This window comes from Hylobates moloch, unplaced genomic scaffold (genome assembly GCF_009828535.3).
Source record: "Hylobates moloch isolate HMO894 unplaced genomic scaffold, HMol_V3 SCAFFOLD_1, whole genome shotgun sequence".
In the NCBI taxonomy this organism is placed as follows: domain Eukaryota; kingdom Metazoa; phylum Chordata; class Mammalia; order Primates; family Hylobatidae; genus Hylobates; species Hylobates moloch.
The window spans coordinates 161,494,298-161,502,242 of record NW_026652276.1 but is presented as its reverse complement, the minus strand read 5'-3'; positions in this window follow the sequence as shown (position 1 = coordinate 161,502,242).

The window sequence follows — 7,945 nt, the reverse complement described above, 5'->3', positions numbered from 1 at the left end:
ATAAGAGAATGCCCTTTTCAATTAAAGGAAGGGAAGGGTTTCTGAAGCTATGTTGAAAAGCACAGATAGTAAAGGAAATTATTAAAGTCAACCACATTAAAGTTAAGAACTTCTGTACATCAAGAGATACCTAAAGAGAGAAAAAGATGAGCCGCAAACTGGGAGAGGGGATTTGCTATACCTTTGTGACAAAGAATTAGCATCCAGACTACATAAAAACTGTAAGCCCATAAAAAAAAATACAGCCTAATTTATTTTAAATGGGAAAAGGATTTAAATGGGCACTTCACTGAAGAGAGAACACAAATGGTGAAAAAACATATGAAAATATGCTCAACTTCATTTGTAATCAGGGAAATGCAAATTAAAACCACAATGGCGTATTATTTCAATCCCATTAGTTTGACAAAAGTTTTAAAATGTCAAATAACAAGAATGAGAAAAGATGTGGAACTACTGAGTTTTTATACACTGTTAGTGAGACTGTAAATTATTTCAACCATTTTGGAAGAAAACTTGCCTTATCTAAAAGGTTGAAAATGTGCCTGCTTTTGATCCAGTAATTTTGCTTTTGATATTTGGCCAAGAGAAATTCTTATACGCATGTACTGTGACACAGGTACAAGGATGTTCATAGTAGCATTACTTGTAATAGCAAAATCTATTCATTAACAGGAGAATAGATTTAAAATATGGTATATTCATATAATTGAATACTATATAACAGTAAAAATGGATACATTGTAGCTATGTGCAACAACATGGTTGCATCTCAGGAATACATTGAGTGGAAAAAGCAAGTCACAGATCTATGCAGTAAAATTTCGATTTATATAGTTCGAAACCATGCAAAATCACATATTATATATGTTCAGGCATATGTGCGTATGGAGACAAAAGTGACTCCATCTTGGATGCTAATCAACCATGTTGACTTCTGATTAGCCCCAGTCCCATGAATGCCTTCTGATTTCTGTTTTAGTTACTGTCCTTAGTGTACAAACATGTACTCCTACTTTCAGATCAAAGCAACCTTGATGTTATCGCACAAATTATAGGCTGTGACGCACATAGCATTCTCACCTGTTCTGGAGGATTGCCTTTCATTGTCTTGCTGGAGCACGTATACCTTTTCCCTGTGGTATAAAGCCGTGGTTCTGAGGATTAACAATGCGGAGATCTGCTTGTCTTGTGGCCACCCAAGACCACACTTCTGTTTGTAAGTTCTCTCAATAAATCAGCCAATACTGACAAGCTGGGTTTATTTGCCTCCTTCTTTGGTTTCTCAGCTCCTTTGGCATTTGGGGGCCACTTGGCTTACATGGCCCTTTCATGGAAAAATATGCATGTGGTAAAATACAAACAAAATAAAGGGAATGATGAGTAAAGAAGGATGAGATTGGAGAGGGACACATAGAGGATTAGATGTGGTGTTTCTTAGGATAGTGGCTACATAAGTGATCACTGTATTGTTTTTAAAAACACTTAAACATTCATTTTATAAATATTTTTGTATATATTTAATATTTAATAAAAATAAAACTCCAAAGATCTTTGGAGTTGAGGAGATGAGAGGTTTATCACAGCATTATTTCATGCTGGAAATTGGGAAACAGCAAAGGTCACATAAGAGACTGGTTAAATAAATTAAGGTACGTCTATACAATGGAAGAGCATGCAGCAATGACGGATGATATGTTAGAAATGTACGTACTGATAGGAAAGATATTCCTGGTAGAGCAGGTGAAAGAAGAAGGGTACAGAACAACATTGTATCTCATTTGTATAAGGAACATATAAAAATACACATAGATAAGAGTATAAAAAGTGACGCCTATAATCCCAGCATCTTGGGAGGTCAAGGTGGGAGGATTGCTTGGGGCTGGGAGGTCAAGGCTGCAGTTAACTATGATTGTGCCACTGTACTGCAGCCTGGGCAACAGACTGAGACTCTGTCTCAGGAAAAAAAAAAGTGTTTAGTAGGTACAACAAAAAGTTAACAATGTTGGGATCTGGGGGTTTATGTTAGGATTTATTTAATTTATTTTCTTAATTTCTCCTAGTTTTCTACCACAGACATTATTACTGTTACATCAAAACCATGTCAGAGAAAGAATAACAAAGAATGTCTAAGAAAAATCAGACAGAAGAATGTAAATATAAAATATTTGGAAATGACTTTCACAAAATATGCTTCTTATTCTCTTAGAACTAAAAAAAGACTTGATAAGTAGATGTGTGTGTGTGTGTGTGTGTGTCTGTGTGTGTGTGTGTGTGTGTGTGTGTGTGTGTGAAGTTTCTGGCTAAATATAATAAAGTTGAACTCTTCCCAATTTAATTTGTAGGATTAAAACAATCCCAAACAAAATCCCAGTGGATTTTTTTAATTGATAAAATGATTCTAAGGTTCATCTGGAAGAATAAATGGGACTATTAATAATATAATTCTGAAAATTAAGAAATAAGAAGTTAGACTTGCTCAAAAGGATATTGAAACGTATGAAAGTGACAACCCTTTCCACAATGACAGTTAAATAGGAAGCTCTTAAACATCGAATAGAAACTGCTTAGGCATCAACTTCGTACTTTTAAAAACATTATATGATGAAGTAATTGTAACAGAGAAAGTGATGAATTATTTAGTAAATGATGTTGGAATAATGGCTAAAGAAGGATAAATTTTCACCTTAAACTATATTCTGAAATAAATTCTAGAAAAGTTAAAGAAATATAAAAAATTAAAAGCATTATAAACTACAAGGGAACACAGAAAATATGTAACAGATTCAGGATGTCGTGAGTCACTAAATCCAATGACTGTAGCACCAGTTGATAGTCTTGACTGCAAACCCTTTTTTTATTCCCTTTGCTTCCTTTGGCTTTCATAACACTTCCCTAATTTTTCTCTTACCACTTTGGCCACTACTTCTCCAGTGACTTTGCAGGATTATCCTCCTCTGGAGACCATTATATGTTTGAGTTCCTCTGGGCCCATTCCTTCTCTACACTGTCTCCCAAGGATTCTCATCATGCCTATGGCTGTAGTTACCACCTCCTGTCAGGTGACTCTCAAACTCCAGCCTAACCATTTCCAACTTTTCAGTATTAGTCAGGATCCATGCAGGAAATGTATGGCACATTCAAAATGGGTAATTAAGAAGACTTTAGTTAAGAGATCATTTACAAAGGGTTTAGGGAAGGCAACAAAGGATAATGGTACAGTATCTCAGGGAACATTACTACTTTAGGCCTAAACAAGGAAAGAGGTGGAAATGATTACTGAATGAGAGTGAGAGAGAGGAGGAGGTGGCAAAGGAGTGGCAGAAGTAGGAGAAGGTGGGGAAGAGGGACAGGAGAAGGAAGAGGAAGAGAGAATGCAGTATGGAGATAATATGGAATAAATAATCGGCCTCCACGCTCTTCCTTCAGTCTTCTGCTTCTACCTCACATTGGCTGAACCTAACTAGAAGAAAGAGAACATGGGAACCAGGTGCTGAGGATACATGGGATGTTGATGCATTTCATACAGGTCAGTCTGTCTGGATACGGCAGAATAGAGAAGGGTGGAGGGTGGCTCTATGTGGGAAAGCAGAAGATATCCACCTAGCATTCACCTCCTACCTGGCTTCTTCTCCAGGACATCCCAAGAGCATTTCAAACTCAACAGGTCCAAGATTGAGCTCATGAATTGCCCACTGCATACCGTCTCCTCTCAAAAAACAAACTAACAAAAATCCAAACTGGTTCTTTGTCAGTGTTTTCTTTCTTTTTTGTTAACAAGTTTATTTTCTTGCATTTCTTATTTTAAAAACTTTACTGTATATATTTAAGGTGTACAACATGATGTTTCGATATACATATAGAAAGTAAAAAGGTTACTATAGTCAAGCAAATTAACATCCATTATCTCACATAATTACTTGTTTTTTGTGTGTGGCACCTAAAATCTACTCTTTTAGGGAAAATCTCAAGTACAGTACAATATTATTTCGTGGAGCCCTCCTGTTGTACATTAGATCTTCTAATGTTATCTTATGTCATCAAATGCTATCAATGTCAGGTCTGAATTCTCATTACCATGGAATGGATTAAACTGGGGCAAGAGTAGGAGCAAATAGATCAATGAGGAGGCTGTTCCATTAGTGCAAGCAGAAATGATGATAGAATGGACTAAAGCAGTGTTGGTAAATATGAAGAGAAATGGACAGATTAAAGTGGATAGATTAAAGAGATATGTAGAAAGCAAAAGTGATAGGATTTGGGGGTTTGATAGAATCGGATGTTGGGGGTAAAGGTAATATGGTTGTCAAAGATGACACCATAGATTTTAGGAAGGAGGCAGAACTCTTTTACATGGATTTATTAACCCTGCATAGTCGGCTTCTCCCAGCTCCATCCCCCAAACTCTCAACATTTCCAGCTTCATATTATAGCAAGCCCCTCTCAGGTTCTGGTGACATTTACTTTCTTTCATCCCTCATATTTCCTGTTCTTGTTCCTGAGCAGGACCTTTGCACCTCTGGTTCCCACTGCCTGTAATGCCCTTACCCAGCTACCTAACTCCTTTTCATCATTCATAGTTCAATCACCATTTCCCCAGGGAAGCTTCCCCTGATTTCCTTAGTTAGGCCTAATTTTCCTACTAGAGTTCTCATATATTGTGTACCTTCTCTTTGTAGGATCTGTCCACTGGCAGCTCACACTCATTTGTGTGGCTTTTCAGTTTAATGTTTGCCTTACCCTCAATCCCCCCACTAGGATATAAACTAGGATATAAGACAGGCACTGTATCTTTTTTGGCTCACTTGTGTATTATAGCCTGGAACCTTGTGGTTGCTACACACACACGCACACACAGACACACACACACACACACACACTTACTACTGAATGAATAACAGTAAAAGCAATGGAATATATCACAAAGAAAAATACTGGTATTTTAATTACATTAAGACTATATTCTCTGCATTAAATAAGACTACATAGCAAATAATGAACAAGTGATAAACTTGGAGACATAGTCATATTATACAGACAAAAAAGATTACACCCTCAATAGAGTTCTTACCACATCAACAATAAAAATACTGATAATGCCTAATAAGAATTGGCAAAAACAAAATAAAAGACTCCAAAAAATCCCATAAAGAAAAAGGGTTCTGACATCTTCTCACTGTAAAAATTGGAAGCCCAAATCAAACTAACCTAAACACTAAGGAAATAATATATTTTTGCATGTAACCAGAAAGTCAGGTTGACTTCTCTGAGGTTCACAAGATAACACCCAGCAGCACGTGGGGACAATACGCTTTCCTGTTCACATTCATCAGAGGAGAAGTGGAATCTCTCTCTCTTTTTTTTTTCTTGGCTCACTGCAGCCTCTACCTCCTGGGTTCAAGCGATTCTTCTGCCTCAGCCTCCCGAGTAGCTGGAACTACAGGCACCCGGGACCATGCTCGGCTAATTTTTGTGTTTTTGGTAGAGGCAGGCTGGTCTCAAACTCCTGACCTCAAATGATCCACTCACCTCGGCCTCCCAAAGTGCTGGGATTACAGGTGTGAGCCACCACACCAGGCCGTAGAATCTCTTTTCTAGCAACAAAATACAAGTGCTTCTTCTCAGCCTTATTGACTCAGATTAGGACCAACCTGGATTAAATCTCCTGTCACAGGAATGCTATGTTTTGATTTTGAACCTTTCACGAGCCAAAGAGATTGGATTACTATGCTTGGTTCAATAGTAATCAGGACTCATTCCTGGAGCTGGGGTCAATTTCAGAAACTACATTGTTGTTAAGGAGTGAAACACAATGTCCACTGTAATTGGCCATAACCATAGGAAACAAATAGTCAACTTTAGGAGTGAGGGAGATAGAAGAAAATAAAGACAGCTGTGAGGCATCATTTTTCAACTCAAATTTAAAGCTGGCTTTTAAAAATTACACCACTCACTGAAAATGGATTATAAATTGATTTAACTTTTCTGGAGGGCAATTTGGCAATATATGAAGCACCTTTAAAACATTTATGACAAATTTTGGAAAGTATACATATGTGTAGAAATAAGGAAACACAAAAATGTTCATGTGGCTGCCACTAAGTAGTAAGTTTATAGATGATTTTTATTTTCTTTTTAATATTTTCCATAGTGTTTAAAAACAGGCCTAATTACATTTATTTAAACACAAAGAACGAGGACAAATTCCAGTCAAGAATATCCTCTAGAAGCTTGAGAGGCGGGAAAAGTAGTTTGGGGGATTTATTTGCTATCTCAAGGTGATGAAAAGAAAAATATCTGAATCAAAGAGTCTGAATTATGGAATTCTCTGCTTCTGGGGTTCTAGTGCAGCCCCACTGGTCTGGAATTCAGGAAAAAAGATACAAGGCATAAAATCCCACAGAAAGTTACACAGTTGCAACAGAACATTTAGCATTTATTGCTTGTTCTTCTAATTAAACCTCTAATTCAACTCACTAGGCCCTTGCCTGCTAGCTTTGGTGAGTAAAGTTGAGGCCATGTGACTGGACTTAGCTTGATTTAATGTCATGTTCATTGAGGAGAATGGTTGGACATTTTTTTAAAAAAAACATGAGCATAGGAAATATCTGAAGTCACTTTTAACACTATTCTGAACATGTAGGATAAAGGAATGTGTGTTACTGAACTGGGATTTCCAATAGATATTTAACCCAATGTGATTTGGTGATGATGTTCTTTCTTCAGATTTAATTTCATAATTTCCTCACTTATCTCAGACCACTCCCTCAGTTCTCTTTCTGTCTTAACTATCACCTCTAAGTAACATGGAATAAGTCACTTAACCTCTGCTGTATCCTTTCAAAAATAGGCCTCTGTCACGGAATTTCCTCTCTCTAAACATCTCTAAAGTTCTGTTGGTGTGAAGAATTAGTAAGTCTCTTCTGGTTATATGAATTTAAGAAAGCATTTAGTTTAATGAGGGAATATTGAATTTTAATGGTCCTCCCTTAAAAGGCTTTACAAAAGATTTTTTAGCTAGATGAGATGGGAATATATATGCTAGCACCAGATTCCACTTATCAGTCATCCAGCAGTTACAGCAAGCCAGCAGCTCTGCCTGCGCCTGCGTTGGCCATGAATAGACAAGTGAGGACTGCAGAGGCAGGAAATATGGGGTTAGGTTGATTTCCCTCTATTAGCAGCAGCTTAAACCGGCATGCTGGGCAGCACTGTCTCCTATTGGCTACAGCTGCTGAGAGCAGCAGGATGAGGGTTGACCTATATCTGTCAGGTGTAGGTCAAACCCTGAATTTGTTTGTTGCAAACTTCAGTCTTCTAGAACACCAAGTTTCACTTGTGCTCAACCACATACAATATTTTTATCAGAATCTGTGATATACTCCACCTGCGAAGAGCTTGCATCTGTGGGTTTCCCTCTCTGGATTCTTTTGCTTTCTTTCTTGCTGCCTCTCCCTCCTGTCACCCTCTTACCATTTTTGTCCCCTGCTTCCGTGTCATCCTCTGGCTGAGAAGGGTTGAGATGGTCACAGCTGTGCTCCTTCTAGTAATCACAGTAACACCAGCCCTTCTCTGCCTGCCACAGTTTCCATCTGACCAAGCTGTGCCCATTCCTTTCAGTTGCAGTTATTGCCCCAGGTTGGCACAGCCTGTGCACATATGTGCTCTTCTGGGCCACCATGGGTTTCAGAATGTGTCAGTTGCTAATTACAACTGCAGCTGTGGACAGAAATACAGCACACATTCAAAATGTGGGTCCTAAAGTTCCTACACAGTAAATGTTTCTTGATAGTTTTAAGGCCATTTTTTTCTTTTTTTTTTTTTTTTGTAAAGATAGACTCTAAGTATTTAGACATGTATTTTTCTAGATGAGAGAATAAACTACTTGAATTTTCATTTATTCAGCCACCATCTAACTGTGACAACGGTCCTTTCCCTCTGCTTT